The sequence below is a fragment of the Pristis pectinata genome, chromosome 5, assembly GCF_009764475.1.
Source record: "Pristis pectinata isolate sPriPec2 chromosome 5, sPriPec2.1.pri, whole genome shotgun sequence".
NCBI lineage: Eukaryota > Metazoa > Chordata > Chondrichthyes > Rhinopristiformes > Pristidae > Pristis > Pristis pectinata.
Genome location: NC_067409.1, coordinates 10240668 through 10268558, shown reverse-complemented (window position 1 = coordinate 10268558; position 27891 = coordinate 10240668). Strand labels below are relative to the sequence as shown.

Here is a 27891-nt window from a genome sequence, read left to right as displayed (position 1 = left end):
GATCTGAGATTGGCCTGGTACAAGCAGGCAAAGGGTGTGGTGGAGATTGCTTTTGTGCTTGGAAGCCTGTAACCAGTGGTGCACCCAGGAATCAGTGCTGGGACCCTCGATGTTCGTCATGTATGTTAATAATTTGGATGTGAATGGAGGAGGTGTGATTAGTAAGTTTACAAATGACGTGAACAATGGTGACATTGTTGATAGTGCAGAAGGCAGTCTCGGGAGACAAGATGACATTATTGAGTGGGTAAGATGGGTAGAGTAATGACAGATGGAATTTAATCCTGATGAGTGTGAGGTGAGTCATTTTGGGAGGACTCAGAAGGCTAGGATAGACTGAATGAAGGGTTGGGATCAAGGGAATATTGAGGAACAGAGGAACCTTGATGTCTAAGTCCAAGGATCCCTGAAGATGGCCGAACAGGAAGATAAGGTGGTTAAGAAGGAATACGGAATGCTAACCTTTGTTAGCTGGGCATAGAACAGGAATTTATGATACAACTTTATAATTGGTTTAGCCTGCAGCTAGTGTGCAGTTCTGGTCACCACACTATAGAAAGGACGCAACTGTACTGGAGAGAGTGCAGGGGAGGTCCACCAGGATGGAAAAATCTACATTGGTGCACAACACATAAAAGCAGAGTATTTTTAAAATAGTGACAAATTGGGAAAATATGATACCCAAAAGAACCTTGGTGACCTTGTATATAAAGCTAACATGCATCATGCAATTAGGAAGGCAAAGGTTATGTTGGTCTTTAATGTGAGACAACTTGAGTACAGGAATAATGAGGTCTTACTGCAAATATTTATGGCCTTGGTGAGTCTGCACTGCAGCACTGTGTATAGTTTTGGTCTGCTTACCTAAATAAGGATCGATTTGCCATAGAGGGAGTTCAGTGAAGATTCACCTGACTGGATCCTGAGATGATAGGATTGCTCTGTGAGTAGACTAGGCCTGTATTCTCTAGAGTTTAGAAGAATAAGAGATCTCATTGAAAATTGCAAGATTCTTACAGGCTCGACAGGGTGGATGTAGGGAGGATGTTTCCCCTGGCTGAGGACTGGAGAAACAGTGATTTAGTCTGAGAGTAAGGGGGAGGTTGTTTAGGACTGAGATGCGGTGTAACCTCTTCAGAGGATGGTAAGTCTTTGGAATTCTCCACCCTGGAGGGCTGTGGAGTTTCAGTCACTCAGAGATCAAAGGATTTCTAGAAATGAAAGGAATGGAGGGTTACAGGGATAGTGCAAGAAAATGGAGCTGAGATAGATCAGCCCTGAAGGGGCAAGTGGCCTAGTCCTGATCCTATTTCTTATGTTTACTGAAGCATCACAATGCCACCACAGGTGTGAATGTGGACACAGGGATTTATAATGGTGAAAAGTAGCCACCAGAAGTAGTGCACTGTAGACAGGAATTGTCCATTGATATAAAATCTGTGAAATGTTACAGATAGTGTTTCAAATGTATTTAGATTTTTATTTTTCCTTTCTCAAGCTGTTTTGTCTGACTGGTGGACTGCAGAATATTTCTGAAAAGTGATGCTGCTCACTGAAGATGTTAATGAATTCTGTCAATCACAGATGATGTCACAGGAATGCTTTCCCTGGTTCTGGTGTCCAGTGTTGGCATCAGGTTCTTCCGGATCAGATCTGGCACGGATGAGTGCAGATTAAAGCACCGTCTGCTCTGGATTCTGCAATGATAGATTAGACTGGCTACACCTCTTGTGTACCTAGGCACAGCCCAGTGATCCACCAGCTTATTCTGGTTTGCCCTTCTATTGCGTGAAGTAACTAAAGTGGCTCCTTCTGTTAGCAGCTGGACTGGAGACACATGTCAGCCTGGCCAGGTAATGGTGTCAGACTTTACAAGAATGTAGGAAATATGTGCATGAGGTGCGGTGGAGAGGGTCAGCAGCTTTAAATTCCTGGGTGTGAACATATCGGATGACCTGTCCTGGGCCCAGCACAAAGATACAATCACAAGGAAGGCAAGCCAGTGTCTCTACTTTCTTAGAAGCTTAAGGAGATTCGGCATGTCATCGAACACTCTCACAAACTTCTACAGATGTACTGTTGAAGGTATCCTGACTGATTGCATCACAGTCTGGTACGGCAATTTGAATGCGCAGCAACATAAGAAGCTGCAGAGAGTAGTGGACTCAGCCCAATACATCACAGGCACATCCCTCCCAACTATTGGTATTATCTACATGAGGTCCTGCCTCAAGAAGGCAACATCAACAATTCCCACCATCCGAGCCATGCCATCTTCTCACAGCTACCATCGGGCAGGAGGTACAGAACCCTGTAGTCCCACACCACCAGGTTCAAGAACAGCTACTTCCCTTCAACCATTCGGTTCTTGAACCAACCAGCACAACCCTAATCACTACCTCAGTACAGCAGCAGTATGACCATTTTGACCACTTTGCACTACAATGGACTTTTTTTTGTTCTAATTGTGTTCTTCTTGAATAATTTTGTAAAACCTATGCTTAATTTATGTTTTTCTTGTGAATGATGTGTATCTAATGTTATGTGCTGGTACTGCTGCAAGTTTTTCTTTGCACCTGTTCTTATGCACAAGTGCATGTATTGTCTTATGTACATGACCATCAACTTGACTTTGACCTTGACACAATAAGCCCCTCAAACCTGTTCCACTACTTGCTATTCCCCATCCAATTTCTGTATCTCTGAATGTCCAAAGGTTTAAAACTTATACTCAAGGACTGAGCATCCCTGATCCAATAGGGTAGAAAATGACAAAGATATTCAAGTCTCTGTTAAAAAGCTTCTCCTCATCTCAGTCCTAAATGGCTGACCCCTTATCCTGAAACCATGACTCCTAGTTCTAGACTCCCTACCTTCTCATTATACAGCCTGACAATTTTGCTAACCATTTCCCTCAATGAGATCATCTTTCATTTCTCTAAACTCCAGTCTCACTTGGGAGACCAAAACTGCACACTGTAGTCCGGTTGGTTCCGCACTGACCCACAGAAAGTGAGCAAGACTTTCTTCCCAAAGGCTCTTATGTTCCAATGAATAAAGTCCTAGCCCACCCAACTTCGCTCTATAACTCAGGCCCTCAAGTCTTGGCAACATTCTCATAAACACCATTCTCATTTTGTGGTCCCTTTATGCACAACTTTCCTACCTATCAGCAAATTTAGCAACAAAACCTTTATCCAAGTAATTAAATGGGCAGGCACGGTAGTGTAGCGGTTAGCGTAACGCTATTACAGCGCCAGCGACCCAGGTTCAATTCCAGCCACTGTCTGTAAGGAGTTTGTACCTTCTCCCCGTGTCTGCGTGGGTTTCCTCCAGGTGCTCTGGTTTCCTCCCACATTCCAAAGATGTATGGGTTGGGAAGTTGTGGGCATGCTATGTTGGTGCAGGAAGCGCAGTGGCACTTGCGGGCTGCCCCCAGAACCCTCTATGCAAAAGATGTATTTCACAGTGTGTTTCGATGTACATGTGACTAATAAAGATATCCCTTAATATAAAGTAGGAAATGTTGAAGACCTAGAACAGATCCTTGTAACACGCCACTCGTTACATCTTGCCAACCAGAAAATGATCTGTTTACACCTTTGTTTCCTGTTAGCCAGCTCCTCTTCTATCCAAGACAATACATAACCTCCTAAAGAGGTGTATAAAATCATGAGGGGGATAGATAGGGTGTATGCACTCAGTCTTTTTCCCAGGGAAAGTATTGGTATTGGTTTATTATTTTGTCACGAGTACCCCCAAGTACAAAGGGACTTGGGGGTACCCGTGCAGGATACCCTAAAGGTTAACCACCAGGTCGGATCGGTGGTAAAGAAAGCGAATGCTATGTTGGCATTCATTTCGAGAGGTATAGTGTATAAAAGTAAGGAAGTGTTGGTGGGGGTCTACGGGGCACTAGTGAGGCCTCATCTGGAATACTGTGTACAGTTTTGGGCCTCATATCTTAGGAAGGATGTGCTGATGTTGGGGAGGGTTCAGAGGAGATTTACGAGGATGATTCCAGGAATGAAAGGGCTTACATATGATGAGTGTTTGTCGGCTCTTGGACTGTACTCACTGGAGTACAGAAGAATGAGAGGGGACCTCATAGAAACATTTAAAATGTTGAAAGAACTGGACAGAGTAGATGTGGCCAAGCTGTTTCCCTTGGTGGGTGAGTCCAGGACCAGAGGGCACAATCTTAGAATTAGAGGGTACCGGTTTAAAACAGAGATGAGGAGAAATTTCTTTAGCCAGAGGGTAGTGAATTTATGGAATTCCTTGCCACGTACAGCAATGGAGGCTAGATCACTGGAGGTGTTTAAGGAGGAGATAGACAGATATCTAATTAGTCAAGGTATCAAGGGATATGGGGATAAGGCAGGAAATTGGGGTTAGAATAGTTTGTTTTTCATTGCCCCCCCCCATTTCTCATTCTTTTTCTTTTTTTTCCCTTTCCTTTGGAGCAGACTCGATGGGCCGAATGGCCTACTTCTGGTCCCTTGTCTTGTGATCACTTGTACCGAGGTACAGTGAAAAGCTTGTCTTACAAACCAATCGTACAGGTCAATTCATTACACAGTGCAGTTACATTGGGTTAGTACAGAGTGCAGTGATGTAGTACAGGTAAAAAAAGCAATAACAGTACAGAGTAAAGTGTCACAGCTACAGAGAAAGTGCAGTGCAATAAGGTGCAAGGTCACAACAAGGTAGATCGTGAGGTCATAGTCCATCTCATTGTATAAGGGAACCGCTCAATAGTCTTATCACAGTGGGGTAGAAGCTGTCCTTAAGTCTGGTGGTACGTGCCCTCAGGCTCCTGTATCTTCTACCCGATGGAAGAGGAGAGAAGGGAGAATGTCCCGGGTGGGTGGGGTCTTTGATTATGCTGGCTGCTACACCAAGACAACGAGAGGTAAAGACAGAGTCCAAGGAGGGGAGGCTGGTTTCTGTGATATGCTGAAACTGAAAACCAGAGGGCATGGGTTTAAGTTGAGAGGGGAAAAATTTAAAAGGGACCTGAGGGGCAACTTTTTCACACAGAGGGTGGTGGGTATATGGAATGAGCTGCCGGGGGAAGTGGTTGAGGCAGGTACAATGTTGTTAATTTAAAAGGTACTTGGACAGGTCCATGGATAGGAAAGGTTTAGAGGGATATGGGCCAAATGCGGGCAAATGGGACTAGCTTAGATAGGCATCTTGGTCGGCATGGATGAGTTGAGCCGAAAGGCCTGTTTCCGTGCTGTTTTTCTCTATGACTCTATGACATTGGTTTATTACTGAAAATCAAAATACAAAGCTGCAGATGCTGGAAATCTGAAAAGAAATAGAAAGTACTTGAAACACTGAGCAGGTCAGGCAGCATCTGTGCAGGGAGAAGTTGAATGAACGTTTCAGGTCTTTGTCAGAACTTGGAGGGTAAGAATACAAGAGTGAGGCCAGGGTTGCCCAGGTAACCCCAGTGTTTATGGAGCTGTCTGGTTTATAGATTGATGAGGGCATCTGGAGAGCAAATAAGGCGATGTAAAATCTGTCAAATCCAGGTGTTCTTTGGATTTAAGACCCAAAGAGAATGCTGAAAGTGCCCAGCAGATGAGACAGAGTCTGTAGCAGAGAGAGAAAGCCTCACGGTTGTTTTTACAGATACTAGCTACCTATTTCCACAATCTTAAACATTGTATTAAAAATCTGAATTTGAATTCCTGTTCTCTGGGTAATTGGAGTGGACCTGTGAATTACTGCTCCAGAAATAAACCAATGTGATCATCACTGGAGTTAACCCGTCACTTATAAGATTGCAATTAGGTGCAGCTCTGGAGAGAACTGAAAGATACCAATTTCTACTGAATCTTGAAATATAATTAGTCACTAAGGAACTTCTGTGGTTTCACAAGTGCATGGCTGCTGTAATATAGGTGCCAGCAATGCCTGTGCATAATCATTTCTCCTGAAACTTTCCTGTTGCAGTGAAACTTCCAATAAACCCAGGTCAGTAACATTTTCAATGAAGGTTTTCTTTCCTTTTCATTTTCTCCCCTCCTCTTTACAAAACATTGTTTCTCGCTGGAATACTCCCTACCAATCGCCTTTCATTCATGAATGCTAATGAGCTATTCAGCTGTAGGAAGCCTTACAGCCAAGCCTGAACCTGCTCTCACTCACCAAGCACACACACACACACACACACAGAGGAGACTGGCAGCTACTAATTGAAGCCAGTGGACGGATGTCCTGGGTACAGAGGCCAACTCTACTCCACTTTACTCCTGCCGTGAATGACATTGGCGAAGGCAGGACAGGACTGGAATTAAATTTGAAAGATGCTTTCTGTCTTGTCTAATATTACAAGAAAGTAGAAACAAAATTATGCTCTTTTGATCCGCCACTCGATAAGATCATGGCTGGTCATCTGACTTCAGACCCCTGTTCTCGCCTTCTCCTATTGCTTGATCCCGAATATATCTTGTTCTTAGGCAGTTTCTCGGGATTGCTTTACTTCCACTCCGGTTAGTGGGCCCAGCCCAATACATCACAGACACACCCCTCCCAACCATCAGTTAGTGTACAACACAGCACAGGAACAGGCCCTTTGGCCCACAATATTGTGCCAAACTAATTAAATCTGTAATTAAATGCCTAACTGAACTAATCCCTCCTGCCTACACAATGTCCATATCCCTCCACTCTCTGCACATTCATGTGCCTATCTAAGAGCCTCTGTTGTATCTGCCTCCACCACCACCCCCTGTCAGCGCATTCCAGGCACCCACAACTCTCTGTGTAAAAAACGTGCCCCCCACATCCCCTTTGAACTTACCCCCTCTCACCTTAAATGCATGCTCCCTAGTTTTAGACATTTCAGCCCTGGGAACAAGATACCGGTTGTCTGTTTATGCCTCTCATAATCTATCAGGAAATGGGTGTTCAATGGTCAGCATGGACTGGGTGGGCCAAAGGGCCTGATGTGTATGTCCAGACTCTACGAACATGAGCTCCCCCTTTCCACATGCACTGGCCAAAGTCACTTTTGCAATATATAGGTACCACAGAGCTGTGCAGTGGAAGCTGCAAGCAATTACCACAGAGCAAGCGCAGTTCAAAATCTATTAATTTTTTACTTGACCTTGTCAGCCAGTCACCCTAGTGCAGAAACATACAGCATGGAAACAGGTCCTTCAAGTCTACAACTACCCATTCTACAATGATCCTACATTATCCTGGAAACCTGGTGCTGTGAGGCAGTGGCTCCTCTAGCTGCACCACTGTGCTACCAGAGCTCCTGCTCCAAGGAGGATTACCCGCAGTGTGTCACCAAAATAACCTTTGGTTATTGCTGTACCTTTGGTTTTTGCTGTCACGTGATACGTGACTTGATATGCTGCCCAGCGGAGGGACCGACCAAACTGAGGACAATTTTTCTGACATTGTATGTTATTTGATGGCAGAAAATTGAAGGCTCTGATTAAAATATAAACCGTTGAGAGAAGTGACCCAGTGACATGGGCGAATAATAAGTGTGCTTTTACTTTACTTTGACCTTCAGGATTTTGTAGCGTTCATGATGTTAAGTGAGCAAGGAAAATGGATAGTGCAGGAAAATTAAATTAAACGCGTGCTGCTGAGTAAAATGTAATCCCTAGAGCTCCAGTTCTGGTTGGTGAGAACAGCAATCAGAAGTGAGAGCTCAGTAAGTGTTTGTTAGCAGAAAATGTCTTACTTTAAGTGAGCATTGAACACATTACTTTTTTTAAAAAACCCAAATGGATAGACTGCCATTGATTTCTTCAGAAGGAAGGAGGCTAAGGGGAGATTGGACTGGGGTGCCTGGATAGCGGCATTATTTCCCTTCACAAAAGGGGCAAAAGACTTAAAGTAATTGGTAGAGGATTAGATGGGAGATGTGGGGAGACGTGTGCACACAGAAAAGTGGTGAGAGTCTGAAACAGCTGCTCCAGAAAGTGAGAGAGACAGAAACCCTCCCCACATTTAAAAAGTGTTTGTGTGGGCCTGCAAGGTTAATGGGAAACACAGATGCCAGAATCTGGAGCAAAAACCAAACGACTGGAGGAACTCAGCAGGTCGAGCAGCATCTGCAGAGGGAAATGGACAGTTGATGTTTCAGGTCCAGATGAAGGGTCTCGACCCAGAACATCGACTGTCCATTTCCCTCCACAGATGCTGCCTGACCCGCTGAGCTCCTCCAGCAGTTTCTTTTTCCCTGCAAGGTTAACCATTCCATATGTCAGCGCCTTCCACTGATCTCCAACTTCCATCAATCCCATGGACACACCGAGCCTCATGCAACAACCCAACTCTGCCCAGATCAGGGATTAAACCTAGCACTTTTCTTTGTCTTAGGTTGCCATAACAAAAGGTTGGCCCCACCAGGCCACTGTGGTCGTTAGTCCTTTCCCCACCCCCCTGCCTCCTCACACTTTATTTCACTTCTTCCTCTCTCCTTGGCTCACTCCTTGGATCAGGATCACTGGCAACGGTGCTGCCTCTAGAGTTGCGGCTGCCTCCTGGCCACCAGGAAATGGGCCACAGAGCCATCCTGAGGCCCCTTCTCCAGCTTCGCTCAGCTCCATCGCGCAGTCAGCGCCTCGTCAAGCACGCAACCCAGACATGGAAACTTGCAATTAGACAATTACGTGACTGAGCTTCATCCTACATCAGCAAGCAGCTCTGACAGGATGTCCAGTTTAAGCCCTTTGTTATACTTGAACACGTCTTTCATTACAGATTGAAGTGCTGCTTGCATCTCCATTGTACACAGGGAAGGAAAGAGAGAAAGAAAGAGAAAGCAAAAACTTGCCACAGGGCGAGTGCAGCGAAGCTTCACCAGACTGATTGCTGGGATGGCAGGACTGACATATAGAGTCATAGAGTTATACAGCATAGAGACAGGCCCTTCAGCCCAACTCGTCCATTCAGACCATGTCCATGTGAATGTTGTGTCTCTGATGCAATGTGCCTGTGATGCTGCTGCAAGTAAGCTTTTCATTGCACCTGTGCACACATGTACTTGTGCAGATGACAATAAACTTGACTTTGACCAAGATGTCTCTATCCAAGCTAGTCCCATTTGCCAGCATTTGGCCCATATCCCTCTAAACCTTTCCTATCCATGTACCTGTCCAAATGTCTTTTAAATATTGTAATTGTACCCACCTCTACCACTTCCTCTGACAGTTTGTTCCATATACCCACCACCCTCTGTGTGAAAAAGTTTCCCCTCGGTTCCCTTTTCAATCTTTCACCTTTCAGGTTAAGTCTGATGAAAGGTCTTTGACCTGAAACATTAACTGGTTTCTCTTTCTACAGATGCTGCTGGACTTGCTGAGTTCTTCCTGCATTTTCTGTCTTTGTTTCAGATTCCAAGCACCTGCAGGTGTAATTGTTTTCTGTTTGTCAGCTAAGCTCTGAAGAATACAAAGCTCGAAGGATGAGGGACCCTCACTGAAACTTATCAAATTCCAACAGGCTAGACAGCCTGGATATCTCCCCTAGGTGGGTGGTCAATAACAGGGGATGACACTCTCAGGTTACAGAGCAAGAGATTTAGGACTGAGATAAAGGGAGATTTCTTCACTCAGAAGCTGGTGAACTTATGGAATTCACTCCCAGTGACATCTGCAGAGGCAGAGTCACTGAATATATCTAAGAAGTCATTTAATCCTGACAAGTGGAAGGTGATGCATTTTGGAAAGTCATATAGGGATAGATATGTACAGTAAATGATAGAAATGTTGATGAACAGAGAGACCTTGGCATTATAGTCCTATGTTCACTGAAAGCGGCAACACAGGTAGATAGTTTGGTGAAGAAGGAATACGGTATGTTTGCCTTCATAGGTTGGGACAAAGTATATAAAAGTTGGAACATTGGGTTGCAACTTTACAAAACACTAGTTAGGCCGCGCTTGGAGCATTGACGTGCAGTTCTGATCGCCACACCATAGGAAGGGTGTGGTTGCGCCGGAGAGAGTGCAGAAGAGATTCACCAGGATGTTGCCTGGATTGGAGGGCTGGTTAGGGAGAGAGATCGGATAGGCAGGGCTTCTTCTTGCTGGAGCGAAGGAGGCTGAGGAGAGACCAGAGAGAAGTACGTAAAATTATAAGGCCAAGATAGTGTAGATAGAATGTTTTTCCCAATAGGAGTATCAAAAACAGGAGGGCTTAGGTTTGAGGTGAGCGGTAGGAGTTTCAGAGGGGATTTGAGAGGAAAGGTTTCTTTTTTACAGAGTGTGGCTGATATCTGGAATTCGCTGCCAGAGGTGGTGGTGGAGTCAGACACAATCACTACACTTTAGACAAGCAGTTAATTAGGCAGTAGTGAAGGATACGGTCCTAATGCAGGCAAATAGGATTGGTGTAATGGGTAAAAAGGTGGGCCAAAGGGCCTGTTCCTGTGCCATACAACTCAAAGTTGATAATTTTCTGGATGCAAAAGGCATTGAGAAGTGTGGGAAAGAACAGTAATAGGGGATTGAGAGAGATATTTGAATGGCAGAGCAGGCTCAAAGGGCCGATTTGTCCAGCCTTGCTCCTATTTGTATGCTTCTATGTTAGGGGGAGGGGGATGGAGGAGGGGGGAGTAGGGGGGGAGGGGGGGATGGGGGAGGGGGGAGGGGGGAGGGGAGGGGGGAGGGGGGAGGGGAGGGGGGAGGGGAGGGGGAGGGGAGGGGGGAGGGGGAGGGGGAGGGGGAGGGGGATGGGGGGATTGGGCGAAGAGGGATGGGGGATTGGGGGAAGGGGGGATGGGGGGATCGGGGGAAGGGGGGATGGGGGGATCGGGGGAAGGGGGGATGGGGGGATCGGGGGAAGGGGGGATGGGGGGATCGGGGGAAGGGGGGGATGGGGGGATCGGGGGAAGGGGGGGATGGGGGGGATGTTTATGAGGTGACAGATCATCTACCCTCACCTTTTTTATTAATCTAGCTTTGATCTATCTGACAAGAGGGCCAGACCTGAAATGTTGACGGTTTCCCTTCCCACAGAGGCTGCCTGACCTGCAAAGTGTTTTCAGCTTCCATTTATATCTGAGAAGTTCAGCAAAAATGACAGCAGCAAACAAACCACCCCGCCCCACAACTCCACCCCACCCCACCCCACACACCCCACCCCACCCACCCCACCCTGCCCTACAACTCCATCCCACACACCCCACCCTGCCCCAGACACCCCACCCTGCCCCACAACACCCCACACACCGCACTCTGCCCCACAACTCCACCCCACCCCATCCCAGACACTCACCCTACTGCAGAACCCCATCCTACCCCAGACACCTCACCCCACTCCAGATACCCCACCATATTCCAGAATCCCCACCCAACCCCAGCACCATCCATTCAGTTGTAGCCCTTATTGTTTCAATACTAGTTAAAGTTCACCATTGACAGGTGTTTGCTAGTTCAGTCAGCACCCTGGTGACATTAATGAGTAAATGAATGTGAAACAGATCTTGTTAACGCTGTAGCATGCATCGGTTACAACAATGGTCTACGTTACAAGAGTGAAACACTTACATGGCTCTAAAGACCTTACTATATAAGTGCAATTTTCTAATCATAATTACATTGCAGTACCACCACAGGAAACTGTTTTGAAATTAAGGAAGCTGTGAAGTCCTCTGGGGTGAAATGTACTTCTCTTATTAATCTAGCTTAGATCCGTTTAACTTAACACAGAAAGGTTGGGAAGAACCTGTTTCACTAAGGAATCAGAATTAGCTTCTCCCATCACCACCACAATCTAAGTTATTATTTAGGCCAAGTGTGTATAGAGTCATAGAGTGAAACAGCGGAGAAACAGGCCCTTGAACCCGTGTCCATACAATTATCAAGTACTCATCCATGTTATCCCTATTTACCACAACTTGGTCCATTGTCTTCCATGTGTTTGGTGATTCAAGTGCTGGTCTAGATATTTCTTAAATATTTCTTAAAAGTTCAAGTACATGGCTCCCTGAAAGTGGAGTCACAGGTACACAGGGTGGTGAAGAAGGCTTTTGGCACATTAGCCTTCATCAGTCAGGGCAGTTATGGTGTGGTTGTACAAGATGCCGGTGAGGCCACACTTGGAGTATTGTGTTCAGTTTTGGTCGCCCTGTTATAGGAAAGATGTTATTAAACTGGAAAGAGCACAGCAAAGATTTACAAGGATGTTGCCAGGACTTGAGAAACTGAGTTATCGGGAGATGTTGAACAGGCTAGGGTTCTTTTTCTTGGAGCGCAGGAGAAAGAGAGGTGATCTTATAGAGGTGTATAAATCATGAGGGGCATAGATAGGGTGAATGCACTCAGCCTTTTTCCCAGGGTTGGGGAATCAAGAACCAGAGGGCATAGGTTTAAGGTGAGAAGGGAGAGATTTAAAGGGGACCTGAGGGGCAACTCTTCCTACACAGAGGGTGGGGGGTATAAGGAAACAAGCTGCCACAGGAAGTGGTAGAGGCCAGTACAATTACAACATTTAGAAGACATTTGGACAGGTTAATGGATAGAAAATGTTTAGAGGGATATGGACCAAACACAGGCAAATGGGACCAGCTCAATTGGGCAACTTGGTTGGCATGGACAAGTTGGGCCAAGAGGCCCATTTCCATGCTGTACGACTCTATAACTCTTCATTTCATAAACAGTGACAGGAACGTTAAGCTTACTGAGTGAAGAAGTGTTAATCAACAGAGCTGTGGGGCTATTCCTCCCCAGCCAGCTTCAAGATTTCCACACTGCTGTGTTCGAACAACATGACAGTGGAAGCAGCTCCCCCTCATCAGCAATGGAACAGAACAACTGGATTTTATAACCCTGTGCTCTGGGAAAGCACAGCCACATCTCAGCTATTGCTACTTCAGTCTAATTGATTCTTTCAAATGCTTTCAGGGGGGTGACCTTCATTTGCCCTACTTAACTCAATTAGTTTCCAATTAGAAGTACACTTGTCAGTTCAGGTGACATCTCCAGACAACTTAACCTAATTGGTTTTCACTTGAGTGACCATGCAAAGTTGCACATGGTTCTCTCCCCTGGATAGATGAAAGGTCTTGTCCTATTAACCCTACTTTCTTCAGGATATTTAAGGTCGGCATTACCTTGAATGCTCCTATGACTTGCAGCTGATATTGGAAAGGTTGTGTGTTGGTAATATTCCACATCCAGTCCCTGTGCTCCACAAGGGTTATCCCAGTTGAGACACTTTTGGTGGGGAATATGGAGTGGGATGGGTGGGGAAGGCTATGTACAGTGCAGTCCATGGGAGCTTGCTGTGCACACTGACTGCCATGTTTCCTGGGGTGATAGAATAAAAAAATCAGGTGGCACTTTGCTCTATTACATCCACTGATTCCTGGACCACGAGTCAATTGTCACTTTCTTTCCTAGCACAGGAGCTGACAATTGGCACCCCACCCTCTCCAATAATCAGTAGCTACGTGTACGTTTAATGTGCTTCTGAAAAAGCAGTCAGGTTTAATTTGCTGAGCACCAAACCCTGCCCAACCCCTCCCTGTTTTTCCACACACCTTCCAACAGCAGTCAACCAGTTATCATAGAGTCAGAAAGGTATCAGCTCAGAAACAGACCCTTCGGCTCAATACATTCACGCTGACCAAGTGACCTACCATTTGGCCCGTTATCCCTCTAACCCTTTCCTATCCATGTACTGTTCCTGTCCAAATATCTTTTAAGTGTTGTCATTGTACCTGCCTCTACCACGTCCTCTGGCAGCTCGTTCCATATACCCACCACCATCTGTGTGGTAAAAGTTTCCTCTCAGCACCCCCCCCCCCCCCTTAAACCTTCCCTCTCATCTTAAACCTGTGTCCTCCAGTTTTCAATTCCCTTACCCTGGGGTAAAGACAGTGATTATCTACCCTATCTGTGCCCCTCATCACCTTATGAACCTCTATAAGGTCAGGCCTCGGCCTCCTTCACTTCAGGGAAAACAGTCGCAGCCTATTCCAAACCCTCCAGCCCCAGTTACATCCTTCTGAACCTTTTCTGTACTGTCTCTAGCTTAATCACATCCTTCCCGTTGCATGGCAACCATAGAAGTCAAACGATTTAAGATAAGATTTCTTTCTTAGTCACATGTACATCGAAACACACTGTGAAATGCATCTTTTTGCGTAGAGTGTTCTTGGGGGGCAGCCCGCAAGTGTCGCCACGCTTCCGGCACCAACGTAGCATGCCCACAACTTCCTAACACGTACGTCTTTGGAATGTGGGAGGAAGCCGGAGCACCCGGAGGAAACCCACGCAGACACACGGGGAGAACGTACAATCTGTTTACAGACAGCGGCTGGAATTGAACCCGGGTCGCTGGTGCTGTAATAGCGTTACGCTAACCGCTACACTACCGTGCGAGAGGCAGGAAGAATAAGATGCTGGGAGGAAAATAAATTAATTTCAGTGGCACCTTTTACGACATGGGGACTTGCAAAGTCAGGTTGGAATCAATGCAGCATTCTTGTAGTGGAGAGAGGTGGTAGACTATGATAAAGCCCAGATAATCTGCTGCAGTAGTGACGTGGGTCATTCTGTGAGAGTGGAGACCACATTCCTGCTCCACTGTTTGCTGCCATGCTTTGACAAGAGTGCTGGTTGTCTTTTGGCAACACAGAGCAAACTTGTCATCAGCCCGAGCCTGGATGTTGTCCAGGTATTGGTACATCAGGGCAAGGACTAGTCCATCATCTGGGGAAATATAAATTGAATTGAGCATTCTATAATCATCAGTCCCACTCGACCTTAAAACAGAAGGAATGAATTTATTTGAATTGTCCTAAGTGGTAAAATGTACTGAGGGCGTTGCAGTTGATATTGTTTCAATTAGACCTTTGATGAGGTCCCACATGGGAGGCTGGTTGAAAGGGTTGTAGCACATGGAATCCAGGGCAAGTGGCAAATTGGATCTGAATTTGGCTTGGTAATAGAAGGCAGAGGGTAATGGTGGAGGGTTGTGTTTGTGATTGAAAAGCTGTGACCAATGGTGTACCATGAGTTTCCGTGCCAACTCTAACCCCCTACTGTTTGCCATAAACATTAATGATTTGGTTGTGAATTTTGGAGGTAAGGTTAGTAAGTTTGCAGATGACATGAAAGTTGATAGTGCTGTTGATAGTGAGAAGGGTAGACAGGCTACAGGATGATATGATGAATCGATAAGATGGACAGCAGAGCAATGATAGTTGGAGTTTAATCCCAATTGGTGTCAGGTGATACATCTTGGGAGAACTAAAAAGGCCTAGGTTATAAACAATGAATGGTAAGACTGTAGGGAACATTGAGGAACAAAAGGGCCTTGGTGTACAAGTTCAAGGTTTGCTGAAAGTGGCAGCACAGGTAAATAAGGCGGTTAAAAAGGTATCCGAGATACTAGCCTACATTGGACAGGGCACAGAAATGTTACGATACATCTTTATCTAACGTGAAGTCAGCAACTAATAGTGTTGCATGTTGTTCTGGTCACCATACTATAGGAAAGTCACGATTGCACTGGAGAGGGTGTAGTGGGGATTCACCAGCATGTTGCCTGGGATGGATCATTGCAGTTATGAAGAGAGACTGGGTCTGTTTTCCTTTGAGTGGAGGAGGCTGAGGACTGATGTTATTGAGCTATACAAAATTATGAGGGGCATACATGGTTCTGAAGAATAAAATAATACACCATTTTGTTTTACACAGGCCAGATGTGGAACTATTATGAAGGTAAATTTTACCTGAAAGGTATTTAAAAAGAGAGCTCATAGAGAGAAGGGGAGAAAAAAGATAAGAAGGGAATAAATTGGGTTAGATATGATGGAGGGGGCACGAGAAAGGCACAGTTAATGGGCAGAACAGTAAATTGTAACTCGGTTTATTATTGTCACATGTACTGAGGTACAGTGAAAAACTTTGTTTTGCATGCCATCCAGACAGATCATTTCATCACATCAGTGCATTGAGGTAGGACAAGGGAAAACAAAACAGAATGCAGAATAAAGTGTTACAGTTACAGAGAAAGTGCAGTGCAGTCAGACAATAAAGTGCAAAGCCATGACAAGGTAGATTGTGAGGTCAAGAGTCCATCTTATCGTAAAAGAGGTCTGGACAATGGTCTTATAACAGCAGGATAGAAGCTGCCTGATGGTACGTGCTTTCAGGCTTTTGTACCTTCTGCCCGATGGGAGGGGGGAGAAGGGAGAATGTCTCGGGTGGGAGGAATCTTTGATTATGTTGGCTGCTTTACCGAGGCAGTGAGAAGTATAGACAGAGTCCATGGAGGGGAAGCTGGTTTCTGTGATGTGCTGAGCTGTGTCCACAACTCTCTGCAGTTTCTTGTGGTCTCAGGCAGAGCAGTTGCCATACCAAGCTGTGATGCCTCCGGAAAGGATGCTTTCTATGGTGCATCGATAAAAATTGTGACACAACTGGTAGAGCTGCTGCCTCACAGCCCCAAAGACCTGAGTTCAATCCTGACTTCCAGTGCTGTCTGTGTGGAGTTTACATGTTTAAAAAGCAGTTGGACTGGTTCATACATAGGTTTCCTCCGGGTGCTCTAATTTCCTGCCTCATCCCAAAGATGTGTGGGTTGGCAGGTTAATTGGTGATGGTAAATTGCACCTAGTGTCTAGGTGAGTGGTAAATCTGTGAGAGGTAGAAAGTGGGATTAGTGTAAATGGGTGGTTGCTGGTTGGTGTGAACCCAATGTACCAAAGGACATGTTTCCCTGCTGTATCTCTCTATGACTTTATGACAGGGCAAACAAGGTAAGTAGTACATAGTTTGAGAAAGGGAGGAAAGAAAGGCAAGGAAATTGGGAAGTGACGGAGAAAAAGAGGTAGAAACGACAGAAGGGCCAGAAACCTTCCCCCACATGGAATTCAATCTGAAACAATAAATAACCAGATCTCTTACCTTTTAACTGAGATTTCTACAACTCCCAGTATGAACCAAAACCCAAAGCAGACGCTTTCAAGAAATTCTTAAAAGTTGTCAAAGAAAGCAGTTCCATATCATGATTTCTGATCTCTTTGGTCCCACCAAGTACTTGCCACCGTGAGGCAACAGGGCCCCAATTCTTCAACACCCGGTGTCTTCAGGTCTCTGTGACCCTAATCCGAGATGGATAAAGCAACACCTTGTTGTGGGTATTGGTGCTAGTCTTCCTCTCTCTAGCTCCTCTCCCCAGTCAGCACATCTTGGTACTGAAGTGACAATGTGTTTGACCAAATGACCCTCGACTCCACACCACAGTAGTCAGTAAGACCATTTCACCACAAGGAGTTCACCAGCTGAACCTAACCTAAACAAGATAACATTGGTCATATTTGTTCTGTTTGAAGCATTTAATACACCATTCTTTTTGCAGAGGAAATTCAGGTTTTACCTCTTTCATCTTCATAAATAGCAAAACATTCATCACAGCAAATCCTACCAACCATTTTCTATAGTTCAATTTATGTTTCAAATCATGTTAGAGAGGCACAGCACGGAAACAGGCCTTTCAGCCCACCAGGTCTGCACTGATAATCAATCGCTCACTTACACCAATCCTACATTAATCCTCCTTTCTTAATTCTTCCCACATTCCCGTCAACTCCCCCCAGCTTCTACCACTCGCCTGCCCATTAGGGCCAATTAACCTGCTGACCCACACACATTTTTGGAGTGTGGGGGGAAACCAGAGCACCCAGAGGGAACCCCCACAGTCACAGGGAAGAACATGGAAAGGCCACGCAGACTGTATCAGAGGTCAGGATTGAACCCAGGTCTCTGGAGCTGTGAGGCAGCGGCTGTATTAGCTATGCCACCGTAATAAATCATATTATGTAATTTAGCTTCCTGCTTTGATACACTGTCAGTCCCTTCTCTTCTCCCGTCAGTGTCACCATTGGCCAGAAACTCAGATGGACCAGCCATGGCTACCTCATAGCTACAAGAGCAGATCAGAGGCTGGATACTCAGCAGTAAGTTACTCGCTTCCTGACACCCAAAGCTACAAGGCACAAGTCAAGAGTGTGATGGACTTCTTCCCTGGATGAATGTGTGCAGTTCCAACAACACTTGACATCGTCCAGGACAAAACAGCCCAGCTAATCAATACCCCATCCATCACCTTAAAAAGTCAGCCCCTCCGTCATCAGTGCATCATGGCTGCAGTGTGTACCACTTACAACATTTATAGGATACTCTGACAGCGATTGCCAAGCACTACAAGCTCTACCGCCAGGATGGACATGTGCAGCAGGCACAAGGAACATCACCACCTGCAGGTTCCCCTCCAAGTCGCACGGACTTGGAGATACATCGCCGGTTCCTTCATCGTCGCTGGGTCTAACTCCTGGATTGTTGGACTACCTTCACCTGAAGGACTGCAGAGGGTCTACTCACCACCACTTTCTCAAGTGCAATCAGGGATGGGCAGTAAAGGCCGAGATCGATAGGTATTGGGGTTGGTCCAGGAAGATGCTGCTGAAGGAAAAGATCAGCCACTATCTTACTGAACAGCAGAGCAGTCGCAATGGCTGGGGGTGTCCCACTGCTTCTATATTCTTAATTGCTGGCCTTGCCATCAAATTAAAGTTATTAAACGTGAGCCTGGATTTTCCAGAAACGTTTGCATCCAATCCATCTTCGGCCTCCTTTTGCAGGAGGTATGAAGGAGTTATCCCTCACAAAACACCACTGGTGTACAGGTAAACTGTCTATAGAAGCAGCCAGGGCAGTTTGGAAGGATCTCTGGTTGTTGGAAAATTCCCAGAGAAAGCTTAGATTAGATTAGATGCAGGAAGTATGTTACCAATGGTTGGGGAGTATGGTATCGCAGTCTGAGAATAAGTAAAAGTCATATATGTCTGATATGAGGAGAAATTTCTTCACCCAGAGAGTGAACGATTTGTGGAATTGTCTACCACAGGAAGTAATTGAAGTCAAATCATTAAATCTATTTAAGAAGGAGTTGGATATTTTTCCAAGGATAGAGGGATCAAGGGATATGAGGAGAAAGCTGGAACAGGGTATTGAATTTGAATGATTAGCCATGGTCATATTGCACAGCAGGGCAACCTCAATGACATTATTCCTTCTCCTCTTTATCTATGTCTACGGAAACGTTGGTCCAAGTATTACCTGCAGGATATCTCACAGAACATTGTATTATAATACCGTCTTGTAAAATAATAGTGGTGGGAACCAGTTTCACTTGATTTGTTCAAGTAGTTCATAAGACAAGATATCTTTATTAGTCACATGTACATTGAAACACACAGTGAAATGCATCTTTGCATAGAATTTTCTCATGGGGTAATCACAAGTGCCAGCAAAATGCTTTGTATCATTACTCAACGCCTTGCGATCACAATGTCACAACTGCTGCCCAAAGGAAGACTGGTTATTATTGGTCTGCGGGGGCCAATTTAAACAGCAGCAGCATTGACCAAGGTGAATAGGAAGAAATATTGGCAAGGGAAAAGGAACTAAAGGTGCAGGAATAGCCAGCTGAAGATAAAGAACTGGGTTTCTTAGCGTTCTCCACAGACTCTAGTAGTTCCAACGCTTTGCATGACAAATGAGGTACCTAGAGTTATACAGCATGGAAACAGGCCCTTCAGGTCTATGCCGACCAAAATGCCCCATCCATACTAATCCCACTTGCCAGTGTTTGGCCCATAACCTTCTAAACCTTTCCAATCCATGTACCGTCCAACTTCTGAAGAGCAGTTAATTCTGTAACTGAGGAATTAGCAGCTAGTAATCTGCCACAGACACCAATATTAATCAGGAAAGTTAATGGAATAGCATCTGTTATTGCTGGGGGATTTGGATACAGAATTGGGGAGGCTATACTTCAGGTACATAGGGCATTGGTGAGACACATCTGTACTACCTACATTATTGGTCTCCTTATTTAAGGAAGAATGTTAATGCATTAGAAGTGGTTCAGAAAAGGTTAACATAGATAGCTAAAACCTGGAACGGGTGGGTTGTTTTAAGAGGAAAGGCTGGATGAGCTGGAATTCGGGACAGTGAGTGGGACACAAAGGATCCTGAGAGGTCTTGGCAAGGTGGCCCCTTACTGTCACTGGGTCTAAATCCTGGAACTCCCCACCCAATGTTGTGGGAAAACCTTCACCACTACCTTCTCAAAGACGATTAGAGGTTCATAGAGTATTTTAGAGATACGAGACTGCAGTTACTGGAATCTGGAACAAAAATTGAACTGCTGGAGGAACTCAAGGGATCAGGCAGCATCTGCGGAGGCAGAGGGATGGTTGATGTTTCGGGTTGAGACCCTGCATCAGGACCCAGTGATAGATTATCATAGAGTTGTACAGCATAGAAACAGGCCCTTCAGCCCACTCTGTCTGTGCTGACTGTAATGACTATCAATGCTAATCTCAATTGCCTGCATTAACTCCATACCCTCCTATGCCTCACTCATTCAAGCACCTGTCAAGATGCCTCCAGTCCACACGAAGACCCGAAACGTCGACTGTCCATTTCCCTCCATAGGTGCTGCCTGACCCGCCGACTTCCTCCAGTGTCTTGTGTGTTGCTACAGATTTCCAGCATCTGCGGTCTCTCTTGTGTCTCCAACATGCCTCTTAAATGCTGTTACTGTTCCTGCCTCCACCCACATTTTGGATACCAACTACTCTTTGTATGAAAAATTCACCCCTCAAGTCCCCTTCTGTATCACCTTAAACCAATATTCTCTCATTTTAGACATCCCCACCATGGTAAAAGACACTGGATATCCACCCTTTCGATCCTCTCATAATTTTATATACCTCTTTCATTGTCTCCTCTCAGCCTCCTTCACTCCAGGGAAACAAACCCAGCCGATACAATCTCCCCTGATAACTCAAGCCCTCCAATCCAGACAACGTTTTCGTGAATCATTTCTGCACCGTCTCTAGCTTAATCATGTCCTTCCTATAGTGTAGCAACCAGAAATAGGGTTAGTGTTGAGCAATAAATGCTGCCTTGCTAGCAATGTGCTGATCCTGAAACTGAATTTAAAAGAACATAGGCTGTTTACTGGGGACTTGGACTTTTAATAAATACATTTTTTCTGAAGCAGTAGAAAGCAATGATAACAAAATTGAATTTATATCTTTTAATATAGTAAAATGTCCCAGGCACTTCACTGGAACATCATGACACACAATACAAGGCTGAGACATGTGGAGATATTAGGAGAGGTTTGTCAATTATTTGAAAAGCTTTATCAAAGACGTAGGGTTTAAGGAGAGAGAGAATCATGGTTTGTTCAGGGAGGGAATACCAGAGCTCAGGGCTCAAGGCAACTGAAGCCACCGTCTAACATCATTTTGAAGTTGTGCCAGATTAATCAGAGCCATGAAGGATTCTGATGAAAGAGAAGCACAAGAATCAATTGAAATAAGACTCAGAAGATAATGTTACAAGAAAGGAAGGTAACAGAATGTTGCATGTCAATTTGCTATGCAGAGTTTGAACAGCACAAATCAAAACATTTATTCTTGATTCTGAACTGTCACTGCTATAAACGTTTGATGGATTCGAACTTCAAAGACAAACATAATCCATCAGGATTAGGGTTCAGGTTCTCAGTGCAATGTACTTAGACCTAACTCTGTAAATGAGGTTACTATCCTCACCCTGTGCCAAGTGGGAATATATGCTGCAGCACTCGTCTCACTTTGTTTTTAATCTTTCCACAAAAAGCTGAAGCGACAACAAGAAAGGTGACCTGGGGAGGAGGGACAAGATGAAAAGATAGAGCACAGAACACGGAACACAACAGCACAGGAACAGGCCCTTCGGCCCACGATGTCTGTAATCTCTGTAAACCAGATTAAAGTAATCTCTTCTGCCTGCACATGATCCATATCCCTCCATCCCCTGCATATTCATGTATCTATCAGCCTCTTAAACGTCACGATTGCATCTGCCTCACCATCACCCCTGGCAGCCCGTTCCAGGCACCCACCTCTCACTGTGTAAAACAAAACTTGTCCCGTACATCTCCTTTAAACGTTCCCCCTCTCACCTTAAATGCATGTCCTCTAGTACTTGACGTTTCTACCCCATTTGGCCCATAGCCCTCTAAACCGCTCCTATCCATGTACTTATCGAGATGGCTTTTAAATGTTGCTAATGTGCCCGCCTCAACCACTATTTCTGGCTAGTTTTATATAGCTGCAACATTACTTCCTTACTCTTATACTCAATGCCCCAACCAATGGAGGTAAGTAAGCCATTCACTACCTTTGCCACCCTATCTACTTGGTGGCCACTTTCAGGGAGCTATGGACTTGGACCCAAAGATATTGACAATAATTTTGATTTTGGGCAACAGAGGAATTCGTGCATCAGTGGGGTTTGGTGGTCATTAGACTGACCCATGCATTAATAAATCGATCCTCTAGCACTGCGGACTGTTAATATGACTCTCCTCTGCTGTGCTTCAGGAGTTGACTGCCCCGTACTCAAGAGAGATCTGACCAGAAACTGCAAAGTTTCACCAAGACTTTTCTAAACTTACTGCCTGTCTAGATCCCAGTGCGAAATGGGTGAAAGTGAATGGACAATCCGATATCCCAGCCCAGTATTTGCCTGCATTGACTGTACTTTGAAAGAATCATAGGCTCGTAGAGTAATAGAATTATACAGTGCAGAAACAGGCCCTTCGGCCCAACTTGTCCATGCTGACCAAGATGCCCACCTAAGCTAGTCCTATCTGCCCGTGTTTGGCCCATGTCCCTCTAAACCTTTCCTATCCAAGTACCTGTCCAAGTGACTTTTAAATGTTGTTACAGTACCTGTGTCAACCACTTCCTCTGGCAGCTCATTCCACATACTCACCACTCTGTGTGGAAAAAGTTGCCCCTCAGGTCCATTTTAAATCATTCCCCTCTCACTTTAAACTTATGCCCTCTAGTTTTTGATCACCTTTCCCTGGGAAAAAGACTGTGTGCATTCACCCTATCTATGCCCCTCATGATTTATACGCCTCTATGGTCACCCCTCAAAAGTCTCCTACGCTCTCCTAAGGAATAAAGTATGAGCCTACTCATTCTTTCCCTATAACTCAGACCCTTGAGTCCTCACAACATTCTTGTAAATCTTCTTGCACTTTTTCCAATTTAATGATGCCTTTCCCGTAACAAGGTGACCAAAGCTGTACGCAATACTCCAATGCGACCGCACCAACGTCTTCTACAACTGTAACATAACATCCCAACTCCTATACTCAAAGCCCTGACCGATGAAGGCTAGTGCGCCAAACACCACGTACAGGATTTCTTTGCTTGGTTAGAGCCATGAGGTGACGTAAAACTCATGAAACGTGACCCTTTGCTCACTTCCTCACTTTCTCATTGATGTCATAGAATTGGAGAAACTGCTCAATTTGGGTTCCAGATGAACCATGCAGTTTGAGATCTCATTACAGCCTTGGTCCAAATGTAATAGAATCATAGAGTAATAATAACAAAATGGTTCATTATATTCATTAATGACTGGATACAACATATATTCCACTAGTTTAACAATGGGTAGTGTTAGGATGATTATTCAATGAAATGAAAGAATTATAGCAAGTGAATGTAGAGCAACATGACCTGGGTTGCTATAGAGAACGGACATTTCTGACTTACAGAGAAATCGGCTTACGGACAGTTCTCAGGAACAGATCCATTACGTAACCCGGGGACAGCCTGTATGCGTCCTGTGCCTTATAATAGATGTACTTAAATAATCAAATCAGGTTTATTATCACTGACTTGTATGTCGTGAAATTTGCTTTGTGGCAGCAGTACAGTGCAAAGGCGTGAAATTACTATAAGTTACAAAATAAATAGATTAATAAATAAATAGTTCCTTCCGTTTCCCTTTCAAGACACTCCGAAGTGCCAACAAAATACATTAAACTTTAGTTATAGGAACTGCAGCAGCCAATTTTCACACTGCAAGCTCCCAAAAACAGGAATATAACAATCCGATAATTTGTTTATTAAAGACATTAAGGGAAAGACATACCTTGGCCAGAACAATTGGGATAGCTTCCCTGCACACCTTTGAAATAGGACCACAAGATCTTTCAGAGAGGGCAAAGTTTAACAGAACAACCTAAAGACAAAAATGTAGCCTTTTTTTCAACGCTGCACTGGTGTGTCAACTGGATCTTTTGTGTCAATTTACCTGGAGTGGGACTTGAACTCACAACCTTTCAATGTTGAGGTAAGTGCAGTACCCACTGAACCACAGGAGACACGAGCCCAAGGAGTCAGAGATGAAACACAAATTACAGTAAAGCAGAATTTAATCCAGGGAGTCACCAAGGAGTCCTGGTGTTTAAGTTCCTGTCCTGTACGACTCTATAACCACACTCAGGAACTGCAGCACAGAATGAATCTGTGTTCCAAGGGCCTGTAAATGTCTGCAGACAACTGTTACAACCCAGAGTCAATCACACATCACTCTGGTTAATGAGGTACCAATCTTAATGTAGCAGTGACCTTTTTGTAACCAACAGTAAATATACCTTGAATATCATTGGCAAACCTCTTCAATATGGTCTCTACATTTAAGTCCCTACATTTATATTCACCACAAATAGTAAAAGTCTGGAGCCTCAGAGCCACCAAAAATTCTGTGGACCATTGTCTTTATTATCAATAGGTCCAAATCCTCACACTTCTTACCCAATTGCATCATGGAGGTACCTTCATCACATGGACTGCTGTGGTTCAAGCCAAGAGTACAGCACAACTTTTATAGGGACAATTAGAAACCAGCAATAAATACAGGTTAACCATGGTGACAAGGTCAGCATTAACGATGGAGACAAGGTCAGCATTAACCATGGTGACAAGGTCAGTTTTAACGATGGTGACAAGGTCACCGTTAACCATGGTGACGAGGTCAGCGTTAACCATGGAGACAAGGTCAGCATTAACCGTGGTGACGAGGTCAGCGTTAACCATGGAGACAAGGTCAGCGTTAACCGTGGTGACGAGGTCAGCGTTAACCATGGAGACAAGGTCAGCATTAACCGTGGTGACGAGGTCAGCGTTAACCATGGAGACAAGGTCAGCATTAACCATGGTGGCAGGGTCAGCATTAACGATGGAGACAAGGTCAGCATTAACCATGGTGACAAGGTCAGCATTAACCATGGTGGCAAGGTCAGCATTAACCATGGTGACAAGGTCAGCATTAACGATGGAGACAAGGTCAGCATTAACGATGGTGGCAAGATCAGCATTAACCATGGTGGCAGGGTCAGCATTAATGATGATGACAAGTATCAGAGCAGAAGGAAGCTATTTGGCCCACTGTCTCTGTGTGTTCCCTGCCCTCCAGTGTGCTGTTGTGACCTTGACTCCCTAAAACAGGCAGTTCAAGCAACTGGAAAATAACCACCAATGCTGTCTCAGCATAACTCTCCAAATTCACTGGATCCATAGTAGAACCACCATCAGTGTGCTGTCCCCTGCCAATACCCGCAGCATTAAGGCCCTAGATACTCTCAGCTGATTCCTTTGGGCAGACTATACTGCTTGCATGACCAACACCAGACTCCCAATGCAAGCTCTCTATTCTGAGCTCTGTCACAGGAGGACATTACCAGGTGGACAGGAAAAGATTTGAGGATGTGTTCAAAGCTTCCTTGAAGAAATAAAATATCCCCACTTGTCTCCTAGGAATCTCTGGTCCATGATGGTTCAAAGTGGGGAAGGAATTTTCAGGATGCTATTGAGAACCTTGAGGCCATGCATCAGGAGTTTACAAGAGCCCAGCATAAATGGCGGAGGCAGCAGACCACCTCACAAACCACCCACCCTCCCTCCATGTCCACCACCTCCTACTCCATCTGTGGACGAGCCTATGGTTTTCACGTGGGCTTCATCAGCCAACTCAGAACCAACAAAATCAGGGCGAATCAGATCATCCTCAGTCTGAGGGTACTGCCCCAGAAAAAGCATCTATGCTGGCACTTTAAACATTTTATCCAGTTAGTTCCAATCTCCTGCTCTTTTCCCACATTAGTGCAATTTTTTCCTTTCAAGTATTTTTCCGGTTCTCTTCCGAGATTTGCCACTGAATCTTCTTCCATTGCCCTTTGGGGCAGTGGGCTCCAGATCGTAACTAACACATGTAAACACCTGTCCTCATCTCCCTCGGAGATTGCCAGTTGTATCTACGTCCTCTAGTTTGCAAACCTCCTGCCAATGGATGCAATTCCTCCTTATTTACTCAATGCAGAATGCGTTCATCCTTGGGCTAAGTTGGCCAATAGGCTGACACGTTTGAAGGATACCAGTAGATAACCGACCAGATTTGGGAAAGGAGACACTCGTTATTCAGAACCGATCGATAGCGACCAGCAAGGGGAGTAGTCCAGGTGCAGTAGTTGGAGTTGGCCTATTGAGTTCCTGCCAACATTATGCTCCAGTTCGGCTATAACTGTAACACCATATTCTGCATTCGGTCATTGCTTTTCCCTTTGTACTACCTCGATGTACTTACGTATGGAATGATCTGTCTGGATTGCATGCAAAACAGTTTTTCACTGTATCTCGGTACGTGGCAATAGAACACAGAACATAGAACAGTACAGCACAGAACAGGCCCTTCAGCCCACAATGTTGTGCCGACATAGCTAATCCCTCCTACCTACAGAATGCCCCTATCCCTCCACTTTCCTCCCATTCATGTGCCCATCCAAGCCCTCCTTAAAAGCCCCCAATGAATTTGCCTCCACCACCCTATCAGGCAACGCATTCCAGGCATCCACCACTCTCTCAGTAAAGAACATGCCCCTCACGTCTGTTCTGAACCTACCCCCTCTCACCTTAAATGCATGCCCTCTGGTATTGGATCGCTCAATAATGGGAAAAAGATATTGCTTGTCCACCCTATCTCTGCCCCTCATAATAAACCAGTTACCAATTATGTCATCTTTAAGCTCAACAGGATTGTCACATTGGGAAGGAGAAGGTAGTTTGGCATGGGTCTGTCGGAACAATACCTGAACCCCATGGGTTCATGGAACCATCAAAAATTGTGATGCCGAAGGAGGCCATTCAGCTCATTGTTTCTGCGCCGTGCTATCCAGAGTAATCCCCCCTCCAGCATGGGTCCAGTGCTCCGCAGGCTGTGACTCTTCAAGTACACATGCAGGTACTTTTTAAGTGAGACGAGGGACTTTGGTGCTACCACCCTTTCAGGCAGTGAGTTCCAGACCCCACACCACCCTCCAAATGATTTTTTTTATCACCTTCTTCTACCAGTTACTTTACATCTATGCCCTCTGACATTACCCATCTGCTAAAGGAAATATCCCTTCCTATTTACTCTATCTAGAGTCCTCCTAATATTACATACATCAAGTAAATCTCCCCTCAACCCAACCCAGCCTATCCAATCTTTCCTCATAGCCACAAAATTCCACTCCTGGTAACATCTCACAAATGTCCTCTGCATCCTCTCCAGTGTACTCACATCTTTCCTGTAATATGGTGACCAGAACTGTATGCGGTACTCAAGCTGTGACCTAACTGGTCTACACAGTTCTAATATAACCACCCTGCTCTTTTCTTCTTGGCTAATAAAGGAAAGCATCAAATCACAAGCAGAAATTACAGAAACTTATATTACATTGCCAGGAATATAAAAGTTAAGAAGTGATTTGATTGAAGTTTGCAAGATATTCAGGGGAATGAATAGAGTGGGGAGAGAGAAACTACTTCTGCTACGTACTGAGGCTAGAACTGGGGAAATAAAACTTACAGCCAAGCCTTTCAGGAGTAGCTTGGAAGTGCAATGACACACTGAGGCTGGGAGAAATTTGGACCCCCCCTTCGCAAGTACCAATAGCAGTGATGTCGTTTGTTAATTTTGTACTCTTCTCTCTT

General features: G+C 45.0%; 1 protein-coding gene across 1 annotated transcript in view; it reads right to left on the bottom strand.

Annotated features, from left to right (window-relative positions):
- The window catches only part of scn5lab (sodium channel, voltage gated, type V-like, alpha b), a 449385-nt gene that overhangs the window by 395485 nt on the left and 26009 nt on the right, over nt 1-27891 (bottom strand). Inside the window, 1 exon segment of the mRNA XM_052017101.1 lies at nt 16901-17288. The gene's annotated coding sequence lies outside the window, so the exon portion shown is untranslated.